Source organism: Heptranchias perlo, chromosome 23, assembly GCF_035084215.1.
Source record: "Heptranchias perlo isolate sHepPer1 chromosome 23, sHepPer1.hap1, whole genome shotgun sequence".
Classification (NCBI taxonomy): Eukaryota; Metazoa; Chordata; class Chondrichthyes; order Hexanchiformes; family Hexanchidae; genus Heptranchias; species Heptranchias perlo.
Genome location: NC_090347.1, coordinates 25,368,833 through 25,388,818, shown reverse-complemented (window position 1 = coordinate 25,388,818; position 19,986 = coordinate 25,368,833). Strand labels below are relative to the sequence as shown.

At 41.6% G+C, this 19,986-nt stretch overlaps 1 protein-coding gene across 6 annotated transcripts in view; it reads left to right on the top strand.

The window, feature by feature from the left end:
* The window catches only part of LOC137341190 (septin-9-like), a 233,772-nt gene that overhangs the window by 150,501 nt on the left and 63,285 nt on the right, over positions 1-19,986 (top strand). Inside the window, exon 1 of one of the 6 annotated variants that reach the window (XM_068004218.1) lies at positions 5,646-5,663. The exons of the other annotated variants lie outside the window; for them this stretch is intronic. The gene's annotated coding sequence lies outside the window, so the exon portion shown is untranslated. Of the gene's footprint in view, positions 1-5,645; positions 5,664-19,986 lie in introns of those variants that run through there. 6 annotated transcript variants of the gene reach the window in all.

Genomic DNA, 19,986 nt, shown 5'->3' with positions numbered 1-19,986 from the left:
GGTGCTGTGGAGTTTCAAAATTACAATTTGGATTGCATTGCAATGACGGTGGGCAATTCTGTGTGTTCGTTCAATTTGGTCCAATGCATGTTCTCAATTAGTCAAGTTTGCCCTGAACTCACTGATGGATTTTCCTCTTATTGACCATGTAAGTGGAAAATGGGTCATTGTGATAATTGCACCAACCAGCAACTCCATTCAAGCCAGCAATTCTGCGTTCCGAGTCATGTAAATTTAATGCAATGGAAAGTAACCAGACAAGAATGAATAATGCAGGCTGTAAGGACAAATAAATATTCTGGAGTTTGGCTTAATTACCTTTGGGGGATCAGGGAGAAGCTTTGTGATACTAATACACAGGTCATTAAATAAATTGGATAGAGCCCATCCATCATAGGGCAATTGCAGGTGGTCAGTGGAAGGAACAGACTGCATTGGCTGAAAGGCCTTTTGTCATTCCATGCTCTTGGGTCACAGAATAAACTACCTAGGTCGAGCACAGAAAGAAAATAGGCTCACCAAGCAGACAACTCAAATGTGCTTGCAGCAGGGAAAGGCATCAGGGTCAAATGATGAGAACGGCAGTATGGAACTTGCACTGGATCTGGGAAGCACCAACAACAACTTGCATTTATATAGGGCCTTTAATGTTGTAAAACATCTCAAGGTCCTTCACAGGAGCAATATCAACAAAATTTTACACTGAGCCACATAAGGAAATATTTGGACAGGTGACCAGAAGCTTGGTCAAAGAGGTAGGTTTTAAGGAGCGTCTCAACGGAGAGTGGAGAGGGGGGAGAGATTTAGGGAGGGAGTTCCAGAGCTTTGGGCCTAGACAGCTGAAGGCACAGCTGCCAATGGTGGAGCGATTAAAATCGGAGATGCGCAAGAGGCCAGAATTGGAGGAGCGCAGAGATCTTGGAGGGTTGTAGGGCTGGGGAAGGTTACAGAGGTAGGGATGGGCGAGGCCGTGGAGGGATTTGAAAACAAAGATGTTCATTTTAAAATCGAGTCGTTCCCGGACCTAGAGTCCAATGTAGGTCAGTGCGAACAGGGGTGATGGGTGAACGGGACTTGGTGCGAGTTAGAATACGGGCAGCAGAGTTTTGGATGAGCTGATGTTTATGGAGGGTGGAAGATGGGAGGCCAGCCGGGGGAGCATTGAAATAGTCAAGTCTAGAGGTAACAAAGGCATGGATGAGGGGTTTCAGCGGCAGATGAGCTGAGGCAAGGTGGAGACGGGCGATGTTAGAGGTGGAAGTGGGCGGTCCTGGTGATGAAGCAGATATTGGGTTGGAAGCTTATCTCCGGGTCAAATAGGATGTCAAGGTTGCGAACGGTCTGGTTCAGCCTCAAACAATGGCCAAGGAGAGGGATGGAGTCGGTGGCTGGGGAACGGAGTTTGTGATGGGGACCGAAGACAATGGCTTCGGTCTACCCAATATTTAGTCGGAGAAAATTTCTGCTCATCCAGTACTGGATGTCTGACAAATAGCATGACAAATCAGGCAGTGGGGGAGTCGCGAGACGTCGTGTTCAGGTAAAGCTGGGTGTCGTCAGCGAGCCTGTGGAACCTGCGTTGTGTTCGGACGGTGTCACCAAGGGGCAGCAAGTAGATGAGAATTAGGAGGGGGCCAAGGACCGAAAAGAGAAGACATTGCAGGTGATTCTCTGGCTACGACTGGTTAGATAGGAACGGAGCCAGGCGAGGGCGGTCCCACCCAGCTGGCTGACGGAGGAGAGGCGTTGGAGGAGGATGGTGTGGTCAACTGTGTCACAGGCTGCAGACGGGTCGAGAAGCATGAACAGAGATGGTTTACCATGGTCACAGACACACAGGATATCATTTGTGACTTTGATAAGGGCCATTGCAGTGCTGTGGCAGAGGCGGAAATCTGACTGCAGGGGTTCAAACGTGGAGTTGTGGGAAAAATGGGCACAGATTTGGAAGGCGACAACACGTTCAAGGACTTTGGAGAGGAAAGGAAGGTTGGAGATGGGGTGATAGTTTGCAAGGACAGAGGGGTCAAGGGTGGGGTTTTTTGAGGAAGGGGGTGATGATGGCAGATTTGAAGGGGAGGAGGATAGCACCTGAGGAGAGGGAACCATTAACAATATCAGCTAAGATGAGGGCTAGGAAGAAGTTGCCAAAAGTATTTTAAGGCAGGTTTATTTTAAGTTCTCATTGAACAATAAACATTGCAGCTGCCAAATTTGAAACTTTTTTTATTGTTCTGATTTGAATAATGACACAGACTGAGTTCCATTGCATGGAAGTTTTTTTAAAGAGTCAATTTGGTGGACTGATTTTTATCTACAGTTGTTATGCTGCCTGTTTACATTTTGCAGTTTTCTGACATTTCATTAATGGATTAGAATTAGGCTAAGATTTGTACCCATTCCATACAGTGAGGGCCTGTTTTATAGTCTTTTTTTGGAGTGGAACTTTGGGTGAAATTTTTTTTATTGGTTGGTCAGTGGTGATGAGTTTTAATTTTGAAGTTCTAAACTGTGGTAATTATAACTTAAGATTGAACAATAATGTGCATTTCCGTGCAGCATTTCATTAAAGGAGTGGCTTTCATTTGGCCTAAAAGGGCATTTTTTTAAAGCTCTGGGTGTTGCTGGTATGGTTACTATTAGCATTTCGTAGCAACAGGATCAATTTTCTTTTTAGAAACTTTCAGATCATTAATGAAAAATATGGTGTGCTGGATTGCTACACTAAATCCATGCTGGGATACCTCGGCTGCATTGAGTCTATTGAGAGCTGATTTGGGAATTAATGGGCTTGTAATTGGTGACAGATCAGGAAGTGCTGCAATTTCTTCAGGCCACCCAAATTGAACAGGTGACTGGAACAGAGTAACAAGAGCACACTTCATTATTAAACACATTTTCAAATGATAGTATGTAGTTAAATGTGTTAATGTTTATACATAATATTAGTAACGCAAATACCGTATTAGTGATTCTACCAACTTAAGGGGGACAATTCCTTAAAAGTCAACAAGTAAACGTCAACATGCTGCATTTCTGTATCTTTTCAAATGTTTTTGTCTTTTTTAGTGACTGTACATGCAGTCTCTGTAATTTTCTTTCTGATTGGTTCAATGCTTGCAGTGTCTGTCTGCTTTCTGCTAAGTCATTTTGTGCTTTGTAATTGGTTATCTCACCAGTCACATTGCACAAAAATGACCAATCACATTCTAGCGAAAACAAATTCTCAGATGTAACCACATTGGCAGTTCAATCCATAGAATCCAGGGCCTCCGAGAGAGGGATAGCAAGGTGGCTGCATCATCTATTTGTTTTATTCCCCATTTGAAGGTTAGCTGTGTCTGATTTTTTTTTTTGGATGTGACCTTTATTCAGATTTGAGGGGGGAGGCGTGAATTAGTCATCTGCAGTCCTGCTGAGAGAACTTGTTTGTGCAGTGCAGCCAACAGGCAACTGAGGTGAATATTGAAGATGTGACCCAAGCAGAGGAGAAATGATGCATAGGACACTGCAAATAATTGGATATGGTTACTGTACATTAATAGAAACCTAGTTACAGGTTTAATTTTGCAATAGCTGTTTGGATAGAATTCTTCAGTGTACACTACTGATTTAATTCCTCAGCAATAATTCCTTTATTTAATATTTTATGTCATGATTTTGCAGAACTTTTTTGTGCTCCCTAAATAAATAACAAAATTCAATTAGAAGCCATTCCATTTAAGGGTAAGTTGGATTTCTATGTTCAAAAAGGGGGCGAGGGATAAACCCAGCAATTACAGGCCAGTCAGCAAAATGGTGATTGGGGAAACTTGAGACAATAATCAGGGACAAAATAAATCGGCACTTGGAAAATTGTGGGCTAATAAATGAAAGTCAGCACGGATTTGTTAAAAGATCATGTTTGACTAATTTGATTTGAGTTCTTTGATGAAGTAACAAAGAAGGTTGATGAGGGTAGTGTGGTTGATGTTGTGTATATGGACTTTCAAAAGGCATTTGATAAAGTACCACATAATAAACCTGTTAGCAAAATTAAAGCCCATGGGATTAAAGGGACAGTGGCAGCATGGATACAAAATTGGCTAGGGGACAGAAAGCAGAGAGAAGTGGTAAACAGTTGTTTTTCAGACTGGAGGGAAGTACACAGGGGTCAGTATTAGGACCACTGCTCTTTCTGATATATTATGACCTGGACCTGGGTGTCAAGGGTATAATTTCAAGGTTTGCAGATAACACAAAACTCTGAAATGTAGTGAACAATGTGGAAGATAGTAACAGACTTCAGGAGAACATAGACAGATTGGTGAAATGGGCAGACACATGGCAGATGAAATTTAATGCAGAGAAGTGTGAAGTGATACATTTTAGTAGGATGAATGAGGAAGGGCAATATAAATTAGAGGGTACAATTTTAAAGGTGGTGCAGGAACAGAGAGACCTGGGGGTGTACATACACAAATCTTTGAAAGTGGTGGGACAAGTTGAGAAGGCTGTTGAAGTCCAGGATCCCATATGCTTTATTAATAGAGGCATAGAGTACTAAAGCAAGGAAGTTATGCTAAACCTTTATAAAACACTGGTTAGGCCTCAGCTGGAGTGTTGTGTTTCAATTCTGGGCACCACACTTTTTAGGATGAATGTCAAGGCCTTAGAGAGGGTGCAGAAGAGATTTACTAGAATGGTGCCAGGGATGAGGGACTTCAGTCATGTAGGGAGACTGGAGAAGCTGGGGTTGTTCTCCTTGGAGTAGAGAAGATTAAGGAGAGATTTGATAGAGGTGTTCAATCGTGAACCATTTTGATAGAGTAAATAAGGAGAAACTGTTTCCAGAAGTGTCAGTAACCAGAGGACACAAATTTAAGGTGATCGACAAAAGAGCCAGAGGTGACACGAGGAAACATTTATTTCCGCAGCGAGGTGTGTGTGTGTGTGTGTGTGTGTGTGTGTGTGTGTGTGTTTTTTCAATTCACTGGGGACGGATATGATCTGACTAAGTCACAGGTGTATTGAGTTTTGTCGAATGATTTGCTATGAAAAAAACTTCATGCCTGTTGCAGAGTGAGATTGTTATATACATGCCACGGAAATGCTAAGAAACAGCCATACTTTTGTTACGTAAGAGTTTGGGGATTTTAATTACTATTTTATCTGTACTTAATTTCACCGAGGCAGAATAGTATTGATATAGTCCAGCCATTTGTATGTCACATGGCCACGATTCAAACAGCTCCCCCAACTTGTGGTTTCACACCAGTCATCTTGTCACTTCAACACCTTGTTTCCCGTGAGAACAAGTTCAATTTATTTATACAATTCACCTGTTTGTTCCTAAGTCGTTGAATCTTTACATCACACTTAATAGTTTTTAATTTTTTTTTAAGTGAGATGCACGTCAGTGATCTTGTAGATTATCCACAGGCGGCACTCCTGCATGAATTGTGCACTCTGCTGCCTCGTCGTGAAAACCTCACAGATGTACTTTTCACCTATTTTTAAAATAATATTACATCTAATGCACAATTTTGTCAAATTTCTCTGGCGCACTTAATTTAGATCAGTTTATTTGGGGCAATTTTCATGCAGCTGACGTAGCTCATAATATGTTTTTTTTTTCACTTTCATATCATCCACCAAGACAACTGCAGTACAGCTATCACAAGGTAACTATTGAGATTTTCATCAATGCTGTTTCTTCTTCTCTCTTTCCACCTTATTTCTTTATTTTTCACTTGAATCTATTTCTTCTGTTGTTTGTTATTTTGCTCCAAATCAACTAATTTATTTATTTCCAGCCATGCTTCTTCCAGCTCAATTATTTTTTTCCAACTGCACCCTTACCCACTGAGTCAATTATTTCCAACTTTCCTGCCTAGTTCGCTCCTATTGCTCTTTTAAGCATGCCCGTCTCATTTATCTCTCTGCCGCCTCAACTCTTATCATTTATTTCATGGTTCTTCCCACGGCACACCTCATTTTATGGTTGTATAGTGGATATCGCACTGGACTAGCCACTCCGGTTAAGAGTTTAAAATCCACCATGGCAAATTGCAAACTTGAATTCAATAAATCTAATTACTGGTTCATGTTGCAACCCAACTGGAAATTCTCTGTCACTAGACTCATTGTTAGAATTTCTCTAGGTCCCTCTTCCTGTCTGGTCTAACGAGGTGCCGCGATCATGCTCTAGTAGACTAGCACCAGAAAAGAAAATAACCATGATAGTTGCTGGATTGTTGTAAAAACCCAACTGATTCACCAGTGTTCTTCAGGGAAGGAAATCTGCCAATCCTCACCAGTTTGGCTGCTTTGTGACTCCAGTCCCACACAATGCAGTTGACTCTAAATAAATGCCCTCTGAAGAGGCCTGGCAAGCCACTCAGTTGTTTTTAAAAAAAACAATAACAAGACGGTAACTAGAAATGAGTAATAAATATGGCCTTGCCAGTGTGATCCATGTCCAGAGCATAAATTATGCCAAAAAATTATTTTCTTCTTCCTACATCCTCCCCTATTAATGTATCACAAATACTGCCCAATCCAATCAACTCCATGCCCTGCCCCAGCCTAGATCCACTAGATCATCTAATCATACTTTTTGATCTACATGCCATGCCACTCATGGCATTTTAAACACCATATTTTCCATCTCGCCATGAGCAACACTACAGGAGCACCACTAGTGATGGTATAAAATTACAAGTCACATTTGTAGAGAGCCTTTCACATCAAAGCATTTTACACAATAAGTTACTATTGTTGTTTTCCACCAAAATATAAATTTAGAGATACTGTGGTTCTTTACTTCAAAGTAATCATTTTAGCTAGAAACCAATGCCTCAGTGACCACTAACTATGCACTGCAATGCCTGTCCCCTGTTCACCTAGCACAAATGCTTGGCAATAAAATAACTGATAACACAATAGATTCAGTGTGACTTGCATAGTAGATTGGCAATTCAAAATTTTAATATCAGACTGTCGGTGAAGTTGCATTGTTGACCCGAAGCCACAAAATTCTCAGAACTTACCTTTTCGGGAATTGGCTGACGATAACAACTCAGGGCAGATTTTCTGCTGGGAATCTTGGGGATACTTAGTCAATTTACGTGGATAGAAAATAATGGTCATTGAGTCTACGATTTCTCGATCGTGTGGTGAGCAGTTTGAGGCATCCTGTCATTAGTGCAAGCGTGGAGTTGCTGTGACTTAGAGTGCAATAATATTGTAGCTACCAGTCTGAGCTACTGCATTCAGCCTGGCAGTCTCTTATTTATATGGCCAGGCTTTGATTGGGATTCTCGCATCTAAGACAAGGTTCTGTACAAGGGTGCTTACATGCATGCACAAAGCTCCCTTCACAGCTGTTTAAACTGAAGTGTCTTGCAGGTAAGAGTGCCCATATTCTCTTAGCATTTAGATTTCTACAGGCATGCATAAAAAGTGATGAGATCCAACAAACCCCCTGGGTACTTTTACATAGGTTTGACACTATGTTGGAGTTACACTCCATGCGATGTCCAACTCAAATGGTGTGAGACTGCATCATCCAATGGATCTCCAACTGCTTCACTGCAGGGTTCTGTTGGGACCCGACTTCTGAGTTAAATTGCAACTTTAGTGTTTCTGTGAAGCAGAAGCTGCTTTGCAGTGTTGTTAAAGTTACAGTTAAACATGCCCTTACAGTACTGTAACAGCACAAAGGCCTATCACTTTTCAATATGATTGACTGTCAAATATCTAAATTGCTACCTTGGCTTTCCCAGAAAGCAGTGTACTATATTTCAGAAGCTATTCCACTTAAATGCAAATAGCACGAGAGCAATTTATCCTTAAGCAGCATAGAGAGACTTTAATATTCCCCCAGCTACTCTGACACCACGCCCAGTGGTCAGCTATAGAATGATGCAGGCAGAAAACTATTTGGACCCCTGCCCAACCCCTCGGACAGGAAGTGATGTTTGGAATGGGGTCCATCTGTCCATTGTGTTTTATTCTAGGGCGGGTCCTAACTCAAGTCTCACACGAGATTCATACCAGGAAAAAGTAGCTGAGGTGGTTTCTTGTTGCTTTCCACAAGGCTTTTACCTTCAGAGTATTTTCTGAATTGTCTCTGCAACCAAGTCTAAAGGACCGTACCTACCCTTTATGATAAAGGGACCACACGTACCCATTGGACGCATGTACCCCTGCTGGACGTTAATCCAGTATTCAGAGCCTGCGCTCCAGTCTCCATTTGTTTGGTCTGTCCGGAGTGGACCCTGAATCCAACCCTTCTGACTCAGATGAGAGAATACTACCACTGAGCCAGTATTCATTCTTCCCAGGTGCAAGTACCCTGCTGGACGTCAACCCAGTATTTAGAGACCATATTCCAGTCTCCGCTTGCAGGGATTGTCTGGAGCAGGGCTCGAATCCTTCATCTTCTGACTCGGAGGCAGGAATGCTAACATTAAGCCAAAGTTTCTTCTGGCATAGGGTATGGAGTTTGAAAAAAATCAGTTTATAATTGACCATAGTAAAAAAAAAAATCATGTGAGTAAGATCTAGAGAAAAGGGGGGAGTTAATTTAATTCTTTAACCTTATAATAATTAATACCATGTTACTGCATGCAAGCCTCTCCCACCTTCCCACACTGCTATTGTCAGCTTTTAACAGAAAACCACAGATGGATTTGACTGCATATTATGAATTCCTATCTGGAATTGAAACTTAAACTCTATTGATTTGCTGAACAAAATGTCATGTCGACGTGGCCAGGTCTCCCAAGCTTGGCAGCAGCTCTTGTACTTTTTTTTTGGTTCATTAAATAAATTCGAAGGTATGAAAGTCAGTCTTGCTTTCTGTAATAAGTTGGGTTCTTTGCAGTGCAGGGAGGTCTACTTTCCTAAATTATGCCTTATTCAACCTCAAGCAGCAGCTGGTTGTCCTGCCCTCAAGAATTTGTACACGTGGCATATGGTTCTGTATCTCTGATACTCAAACTTGAAGTTTGTTTTGGCTTGTGTGAGATCTCCCACGGCACTTGGAGATTGCCCTTACCCTCTGAGTTCTCACACATCAGTCGCAATCTTGCTTTTCTTCATTTTCAAGGCGCAGTGGCTTTTGTTTTTAATCTAGATTAGGTAAACACGGTTAACTAGAAAAATAAAAGCTGCAATATTTCCAGTAGTATTTTCAGGCCTTGTTCGGGATAATATTCAATTACAGTATGGCATTGTAAAATTTAATTTAGAAACCAAAAATATTGCAGAGAAAACTTTTGCATCTCTTTGCTGACTGCCATTTGTTGAAAGGAGGCACAAAAGCAACTTAATATCTATGCTTTTGCTGTACTCAACCGGTAAATGGTATAGTGGTTTAACTGTGGCGATGAAGTGATCAGGAAGCTTAATGTTTCTGTGCAAGGTGTTAGACTGCATTGGTGACTCACTTACTGCAGACATATCCCCGCCAGCCATGAGTTTGTCTGCTATAATAATTTATAAAACCTAGGAGATGTGGATACTGAGTCTCCTCACCAGTGTGGGAAGGGGTTGCAGTAGAAAGTGTGGAACATAAGTCATTTTGCAGGGAGGCAGTGGCTGCCTGAGGCTGTAATGAGAGATAATAAACTGTTCCTTTTCTGATTCTCTGTGCAGCTTTCTTTAAACAACTTCGGGGAGGAGCCCCATTAAGAGTGCAAAGGTTTTGTTTTATGGCAGCTCTTTAGCATCTTCGCTAAAAGAGTTGCTGCTGTTTGAAAAGAAGCAAAAAGGACCTCCCTAGTTTGTGTTGATTTGCCTGTAGTCGGCGAAAATGTGAACTTTGCACCTCTGATAGTTCGCTCCTGATTTCTGAGCCAGGGACAGCACTTTTCACACAGTATATCTGCCCTTTGTTAAGCAAACTTTTGCCCCGACTGTGCCCTTTTTCAGTATTCTCTGGCTGCTCCCTTCATAAAGAGAGAAGGGCAAGTGCACACTTCCTGCTGCAGCATGCGCCCTCGTCTCTTCAGTGAGACCTGCGGTGGAAGATGAGTTTATCTAAATAGACATCTTGGCTGTCTCAGCAACTTCACATCCTACTAGCTGAGGACTGAGTGGCAATGGTGGATTTTCCTTGATCAAAGGCACTGGAATCCAGACAGGCACAATCTGAGCTGCAAAGATGCTGCAACAAAGGATGTTGATTGAAGATATTAATAACTTTATCACTACTTATTAAATAAAGTAAATTTACTTAAATTTATTTTTAAAAAAACACATCCAAAATATTTGGTCAAATATTTAATTCTTGTTTTCTATCAGAGATTTCAGCTCCTTTTGTGAGTTGGGATTTTTTGTTGGTGAAATCTGGGCTGCACATTACCTTCATAGTTACATGTCCAGTACTGTGCCTTGTATTATACAATTGTAAACAATTTTACAACACCAAGTTATAGTCCAGCAATTTTATTTTAAATTCACAAGCTTTCGGAGGCTTCCCCCTTCGTCAGGTGAACGATGTGAAATTCACATCGTTCACCTGACGAAGGGGGAAGCCTCCGAAAGCTTGTGAATTTAAAATAAAATTGCTGGACTATAACTTGGTGTTGTAAAATTGTTTACAATTGTCAACCCCAGTCCATCACCGGCATCTCCACATCTTGTATTATACAGATAGTGTATTCTCTTTTTGGTCCACATCTGGAAACTATATTTGAACATTGAAAAATACCACGTAGACATTTCTGTTATCAAATACTGAAAGAGTTTTCCTTCCTTAATGGTCAATTAAATGTTAAGACTGTTGTTCACTAATTGGCGCTTTGCAACATCTATAAATATTGTAGCGATTGGCCTCCATACCCAAGAGCAGTCAGATGCTATCATCGTAAATGTAACGGCAGCTTCCAATGCACTAATGACCTAATTACTTCTCTCCTGTTGTTATAAACCCCATGTGCCCTCGGAAATTACGCTTGATAAAAAAACAATTTGATTTGCAAATTTCATTGCACTATTTAAAAAGCCTGTTTTACATATTGAGTATGGGAAGCATGTTTGAAACGCTGCAGTATGAAGCAGCAGTCTGAGCTTAAGAATTCAGCTGCATTACCATTGGTTGCAGCCTGATTGTACCAGCTGGTGTGGGAAAGGGGCCAGACGGGCTGAGGTGACGTGTCTATTATCACTGACTTACTGTTAGATTTCCCATTCAGTGGAAGAGGCAAGGGAGATAGAAGTTGGTCTGCTCATCAACTGTGCAGAACTTGTGGTCACAGCCCGAACTTCTGTCCTGTGGGTGATGGCTGGATACACAATTTTTTTTTCATTTAACTGAACATTTATTGACAATTTGACAGCGATTCAAATATTTGCTTCTTCTGTGCGTTCCCTCCTGCCTGTGGTCTTTGTATACTGGCCATGCACACAGAGACCTCCGAAGTGTCTCAACAATTTGCACTGGTGGTCTGAGAGAAAGAAGATGGTGCAAAGTCTACTGTGTAGACGTTTGAATAGTTCAATAAAAGTTTTTTATTTAAAGAAGAGGGAGAATAAAGATTTGGAGAAGCAGCAAATATTAGCACAGTTACTATTAGTGATAAATTCACAATCAATGTTATTAAAATAGACACACTAACTTTTTAGGCTCGTACTTGAAATAATGGTGACCCAAAGTCAAAAATAACAAATTGGGAGTGCCTCCAAATTGGGAGTATAGTTAATACTGAGGAAGACTGCAACAGAATACAAGACATTTAATAAACTTGCAGAATGGGCGTGTAAGTGCCAAATGAATTTCAGTATACATAAGTGTGAGGTAGTGCATTTTGGTAGGAAGAATAAGAAGGTCACGTACTTCTTGGAAAATAAGAGTCTAAATGGGATAAAGGAGCAAAGTGATATAGGGGTACAGATACAAATATCACTAAAAGTAGTGACACAGATTAATAAGACCATTTAAAAAAAGCAAACAAAGCACTGGGTTTAATTTCTAGAGGGAAATAATTGAAAAGCGGAGAAGCTATGTTAAACTTGTATAGAACTACACTTCTCTGTGCACAGTTCTGGTCTCCATATTATGAAAAGGATATTGAGGCACTGGAGAAGATGCAAAAAAGATTTACAAGAATGACAACAGAACTGAGAGGTTATACCTATCAGGAAAGACTGAACAGGCTGGAGCTCTTTTCTCTGGAAAAGAGAAGCCTGAGGGGTGACCTGATAGAGGCATTTAAGATAATAGGGTTTGATAGGGTAGATGTAGAGAAGATGTTTCCACTTATGGTAGAGTCCAAAACTAGGAGCTATAAATATAAGATAGTCACTAATAAATCCAATAGGGAATTCAGGAAAAACTTCCTCGCTCACAGAGTGATTAGAATGTGGAACTTGCTACCACAAGGAGTGGTTGAGGCGAACGGCACTGATGCATTTAAAGAGAAGCTAGATAAACACACTGGGGAGCAAGGGGTAGAACGATATGCTGATTGGGTTAAATGAAGAGGGATGGGAGGAGGCTTGTGTAGAGCATAAAAACTGGCATCGTCCAGTTGGGCCAAATGGTCTGTTTCTGTGCTGTACATTCTATGTAATTCTTGAATGAATTAAACTATTTAGCCTTCCTAGTTGTATATTCTCTTCATGCAACAAATGTGAGGATAATATAACTTCTTAAATAAAATAGTTTTTTTTAAAAACTTTTTTTAAGCAGAACTACTATAAATGCTTTAATATTCTGCAGTACATCAGATCAACTCTCGAGGTGGCTGGGCACCCATCTTAATAAGAGTTAATAGAGATTAAGTCGGAATATAATAGGCTGCATTGGGCCAAACACTTTATTTCCTGTAAGGCATAGCTAGCATGGATTTTTAGTTTGGCCAATAGGCAAATATCTTGAATTGATCGCGTTTTATTTTACAATTAAATTCCAGCCATGTTGGTGGTATTTAACAGTGTCTCATGACTGGTCTTTGCATAGAGATATGGGTCAATATTTTATATATCAGAACAATAAAATGTGATCTGTACAAATACCTCTAGCTCTACGCTTAAAACATTTTTTCCCTGCAAATATAGGGGGACTTTTCTTTTCATACCTTATTGCTTATGGTTCCTAGTTGCTACGATGAAGGCTAACTGACAGATTTCCGCCCCCCCCCCCCTTCCTATTTTTCCACCAATTTTCTTCCCTCATTGCCTCTTTTGAAGACACTGACACCTTGTTGGGTTCATTGGCATCAGTAATCCTCCTGTACCTCATCCAAGCGACTATTCTTCATGCAAGACCTTAGACAGTAAATGTCCACACATGCACTTCCAGCGGGCATCATTAGATATCAGTAGGGAATGGATGAACCCGACGCAATATTTCCCCTTTCTGTCCCGGGGATGCTGAGGTCAATTCTAATACCCTAGTTGAGATCAGCTAACCCAGCACAGACTGGAGATAGAACCTGGAACCTCCTGGTTCCACATGACTCGGCTACTTTCTGCCTTGGCCAGCTGAGTCATTAAGGTGCTGACACTTAACTGATTCTAATTCAGCCCCATTTGTACATCTCCATGCAGCTTCCTTCTGACCAGCTAGATGCCTGTCCCAACCAGCAATCCTGCCCCACCACTGCTCTTTTGAGAAGGACTTCTGGAACCGATACACGAGTGACAAGAATTCACTAGTTAATCCTGAACTATCCAACAAAAAAAAATCCCACCTAAAGAATATTTAGAAAAACATCCAAACGCAAAGCATACATGGGAGGAAGAGGCTATCCTTCTGGGAGCCAGAGATAAAAGAAAAATACCCACCTTGTGACCTGACCTTCTCAACCTACCCACGCCATCACAACTTGTGGGGTTGGTAATTTAGATTTCCAGCTGGATATTCTCTTTACAGGGAGAACTGCACTACAGTGTATGGATGGAGAATGCAGAGCCACATCAGATGATGTGGCAAAACAGACGTTGAAACCAACACAGATAAGGTCCAGCAGTAAATAATGGAATTTCTTTGGCATACAATATAGAATAATTAAAGAAGAACTCATTGATTCCAGTTACATTTTGTACATGTGATAATACTTAAAAGAATAGTTTATCCATCTGGCTTCATTCACTGAACAAAGACCCTTTTTATTATTTATATGTTTGATTTTTATTCATGAATTTAAGATTAAAAAATAAGCCAGTAATTAACATAAAATACTCGGTCTGTCTTCTATACTGTAAAATGAGTCACATCATCTTTGTGGATTTAATATGGGTCTAGTATATTTTAACATAAGAGCTACACTGGATCAAAATCCTGGAACTCCCTACCTAACAGTACTGTGGGTGTACTTTCACCTCACGAACTGCAGCGGTTCAAGAAGGCGGCTCACCACCACCTTCTCGAGGGCAACTAGAGATGGGCAATGAACGTTGGCTTTGCTAGCGACGCCCATATGCAGATAATGATTTTTTTTTAAGGTGAGGTTGCGAAGTATTTTGTTCAGACGGAACGTTCCTCTTCGCAACCAACAACAACAATGTGTTGCTCAGTAATCTAAATGGTTGTGCTGAGGAGCTTTTCTGTTGTGACCAGTGCCAGAATAAAAATTCTGGGATGAAAATAAAAGGATGGACAGGTACATCTGAACCTGAAGTGAATTGATCAAATCCAAGTATTTGTGAACAAACTAAAATGGACCAGATTCAGACCACTCATCCCTATAACACTCTAATTACAATGGCAGTCAATTCCAAATCAGCACATACCTGATCGAAGCAAAGAATCCCAATGTACTAAATCACTTTCCGTTCACTCCTACTGGATAACGTTCGTGTCCAAGTGTAACACTCATGCAAATTCCTGATCCAAGCTTAAAAACATTCCCCAATCCTCCAGTGTTTAATACTCAGCTTACTCTGTTATAACAAATCTGCTGCCACATTTCACCAGCAATAGCAGTACGTTTTAGAAATTGGTCTTAGAATTTGGTTAAACATTTATGCACTTGTCTTGATTGCTGAGCAAATGATTAAATGGGCTGGGGAACTGAACGTTGCAAATTAGCCATTTTTTTTCAGCAGTTGATCGAAACCTTGATCTGTTTACAACATTCCTTAGCAGACCATGGGGCAGGTTTTACTGTGGAGTCGAGCTGGCTCCGTAACGTGACTCCAGTGGGTGGGGGAAGCTGGGAGCTGTTCGCATGGCTCCCCACCACTTGCTGCTATTTCCTGCATTTCCCATCGGAAGTGACTTAGGCATAAATACATCCACCTTAATATGGAGGACCTAATATAATGAGATGAAAATTACTGGAATATGTCGTTAACAAATTTCTTGTCATTTGCTCCACAGCATCACTGGATGCTAGGAACACCATGCATTCCTGGTGTACGCCATTGCTCCAGTATGATAAGGGGTCATTTCATAGGCCCAAGGGAGTCTAATCGATCGATTTATGTTCCCTCTGCTCCAAATTTCTTTGGCTGCCCCAGAGATTGTTAGCCACGCAATACTGCTGCAGGCCTTGGGAGCCTGCAATAGTCATTTCCCTCCCTCCTGAGGTAGGCTGTCCAGTGCAGGTTGGAATCCTGCTGGGAACCCACTCAACATAATTAAATGACACTAAGCCTGGGAAATCAAGCAGAGTCAGGTTTGAAAGCATGGGGTTGGTGGAAGATCTGTTTTCCAAAGTTGTGGCGGTTTAGGGTTGTGTGTGTCTTGCTATTCAATTCTACAGCCCTTTAGTAGATCTTCATGTGACTAGGATCTAGAGAAAACTAATTATAAATTGAAATTCTATTTAATAGTCTGGCTGTTGGACTTCCAATCTGACCAATGTATTTTTCAGTTGAATAATATTATGCTTATAAATAAACATCCATCTCTGCTCTAAGCTCTCATATCATGATCAGATTTTTCCATCATATATGAATTTATTGTGCTTATTTTTGGCTTGGTTTTCCTGCATATTTTCCTGAATACACATAAGTACAAACACATGCATATATAAAAGGCACTAGTCCAAAGTGATATTTTTCTTGTTTGTCTTTTTGCTTTAGTTTTATTGCTTTTCTTAATCACTCTTTTTCTTTTTTCATATTCTCCTGGATGCTTTTTTGGTTTTATTCATTTGCCTTCTTTCTTTAAATATTGCTTTGCTGATCTTTTGTTCTTCATAATACAGCCTTTCTCCCGATACACTTTCACTAGTGCTCAGAGCAGAGGTCTGCCTCCACAGGCAAACACGTGATTCATGTGAACAAAAACTTGATCTTGTGTGCAAAGTATCTTGGATAGTAGGCTATTGGACGAGCAATGAACCTTTTGACTAGAAATGTAAGCTGCCGTGGAAGCTGTCAGAGCTGTCGCCAAAGGCTCCATCGTGGTGGGCCACACTATCATGTTCATGGAGGTGACCACTCGCCCCATGATTGACGTAATGGTCCCCGTGCTCCCCGACACAAGTTGGAGCTGGACTTTGCATGCTCTCAGCCATTGTACACAAGTTCTCTGGCAGGCTGCCCAGTGCACTTAATATTTTCTCAATGGTGTATGCCCATCAGCCTTCATCGGTAGTATGGGTCCTCGAAATCAGTAGGGCTAAGATGCGACTTCACCCTCCAGCAAACTGGCACCTGTACCCTCCTGTCCCAGTGTCCTAGCTCCATCACATTTGTGCCTCTGACTTACGGCATAAATATCCCTCCTCTAGCCTATCCTGTAAAGTACACATGATGTCAGTCTCTGAGCCAGTACTCGCTATGGTCAGATCGAGTGACGCTGCAACTTCGAGGGCTGCCCTCCACTTCTGTACTGGCACATGGACCTTGATATTTTCAGCATCTGAAATGAAGGAGAGGGACAAGGGTTAGTTTTTAGTGCGAAGGGAAAGCAGCTGCAGTTTGTCAGTTTGTTTAGGGTGCGATAGAAGTAAGAAGGGGAAAAAGAGGATAAGGTGTGAAGAAACCCTGCGTGACGTCTTCTCCAGTAATGCCACTCGCCACAGCCATTACTTGCCTCACGTTTGAGTCCAAAACATCCTCCTCAAGTGGGGAGAGGGTGTGCAGGCGACCTCTGGATTCTCCGCTCACAGCCTGCTGCCTCGTGTGCGATCTTCTCTTGCAAAAAAGAAGGGGGTATATTCTGAATAGTTGGGGAATGTTGTGAATAGTTGGGCTGCAGGTAAGAGGAGAGAATAATTGGGGTGAGAGGAATGATTCTTACCTTGACATCTCTGGTGAGGTCATTGAATTTCTCGTGGCATTGCAGCCATGTCCTGCGAACGAAGCTGCTTGCATGCATCTCTTTGGACGCCTCTTCCCACAGTCCTCCGAGGTGTTGCCAGGGGGGCTTTTTCACCTTCGCCCCCCACCCCCCACCCCGGCGGGGGAACAGGATATTCCCTCCTCCTTCCGACAGCCTGGACCAAGACTTCCAGCGCAGCCTCCGACAGCCTGGAACCCCTCTTTGGAGTTCTTGGAAGCATTTTCCACCTTGCAGATTGATTCCTCCTGTCTATAGCCACAGTGCACCTCACGTTTAAAAAGGACTGGCCGCCTTTAAGTGGCGGCAGCGATGCCCGGTTTTCTGCCTTCCCAAACAGGCACGCAGCCATTAAGCAGCATGGGTGGCGCTGGCTGCATACTTGTCTCATTACAATGAGGTTCCAGCTCTACTTTTCCGTGGCCCCCATCCCTTGTGCGCCCATTTTTTGGTGCGATTGCATTTCGAGGTCTGAGTTTCTCACTGGTTGTACTTAATCTAAACTTCTGGATAAGCCTGTTTCAGCAACTAGGCAAGATATAACAATCCAGAGCTTAGTAATTCCTATTCTGAGTTATACAGTTTAACTAGGATCAGTACAATTGCAGGAGCAGGCCTGCCTACCATTTTGATTAGGGAATGGTGCAGGAGAATCTGTAAGGAGGAAGAAAACATTTATAGGATGATAAATGCTTTTATCAATACTGAGTGGCTTTTGCTTGATCACAATACAAGAGCCAAAAAATTAATACTTTACAGTTATAAATTTGGTTAATAAATTAAAACATTCTGTGCAATCAGGAGTAATTGAGCTGCTTTAGTGACAACTGGGAATCTTAGAACAGGAACAGAATATGTGACTACTTAGCATTTTTGAGAACTATGGTGGTCAACTTTGATTTTCCAACATTGACTGTCAACATATGTTTGTCTGTAAGTTCGGTGATGATTGGATGAATGCCCAAGAACACACAGAAAATTGCTTGAAATCAGCGAGGGCAGCATTGTATAGATCATTCAACAAAATGGCCTGCTTGAGTTCACAAGTTCAGAAATTGCCCCCCATCCATTTACCAAAGTCCTTTTCTTGTAAGCCACATAATGGGCTATTTGACCAAACAATGGCTCAGGGTCTTTAATTCAGTAAATTACTATGCAGGGCAGTCCTACAAGCTGTGCGGAATTGTTATACTTCAGTGTGGTTGCTAACCCAAGGATTAAACCTGATTTGTTCTGTGTGAAAGCACAAGTGTTTTTTCTTCCCTCCCATTTGCTGCCTCCCACTAAAGGTGCTTATGCTTCCTGGCTACAGTTCCAGGAGTGCAGACGGCAATTCAGTACCTTTCCCAAGTGCAAGTGGCATTTCTTCATGTGTGGGCCTAGACAGTGAGTGTTGTCAGGTTACCTTTTACATAATATATGCTTGCGCATATATTAAAGCACTCTGCTGTATTTTTAAAAAGTCATGCATGCTGCTTTGAACAAATTTCTCTTTGTTTGGTTTAATTAGTTCAGGAGGTTCTTAGGGTCATGCGCAATAGAAAGCTATAGATGTGGGCAGATAGAGGGAATAAGTTACATAGACTGTACGGCACAGAAACAGGCCATTCGGCCCAACAGGTCTATGCCGGTGTTTATGCTCCACACGAGCCTCCTCCCTCCCTACCTCATCTATCGACATATCCTTCTATTTCTTTCTCCCTCATGCGTTTACCTAGCTTCCCCTTAAATGCATCTATGCTAGTCGCCTCCTTGTGGTAGCGAGCTCCACATTCTAACCACTCTCGGTAAAGAAGTTTCTCCTGAATTCCCTATTGGATTTATTAGTGACTATCTTATACCTATGGCCCCTAGTTCTGGTCTCCCCCGCAAATGGAAACATCTGCTCTACGTCTACCCTATCAAACCCTTTCGTAATCTTGAAGACCTCTATCAGGTCACCCCTCAGTCTTTTTTCTAGAGAAAGGAGCCCCAGCCTGTTCAATCTTTCCAGATAGGTATAACCTGTCAGTTCTGGTATCATCCTCATTCATTTTTTTTGTGTCTTCTCCAGTGCCTCCATATCCTTTTTATAATATCGAGACCAGAACTGTACACAGTGCTCCAAGTGTGGTCTAACCAAGGTTCTCTACAAGTTTAACATAACTCAAGAGAGAGAAGAAAGAAAGAACTTGCATTTGATCCATGTGTTTTTGCAATTCAGGTTGATGTGATTAGCAAAAGCAGTGTTATTGTGCACCCATGAGAAAATAGCGATATGTTTGCCATTCTCTCCATCCATTTTTGATGTAGTACGGAAAGAGGACACCGTTCAACTTGCTTCAGCTTAGTAACTCGCAAAAGGATTTCTTAATACGTACAAAAGAAAAGAAATTGGAGAGAGTACTCCGAATATAATTGAAAGCATTTATTTTAGTCTCACACCTTGAAAGCCAGCCTTAGACAGGCTCGGAGCTGTTCAGAAATGTGTCTTTTGTTGTAGATTTAGTCAAAAACAGGTGGTGCGCATAGAGATATGCTGACCGAAAGGCTGAAAATTGCAAAAATAGGCAGTCTTTTTTGTTTTGCTGCTCCCCTCCCCTGAAACTCGAGCAAACTATTCCTTACATATATGTTTGCATATACAGCCAGTACTAGGCGGGGAGGGAGGGAGGGCATTTACCAAAAGATGACACCATGACCTTTTTTAGCATTGCATATGAAGGAACAATTTAAAAATATTGATTTTAAAAACTCATACATTTCAGTAGAGATGATGATTC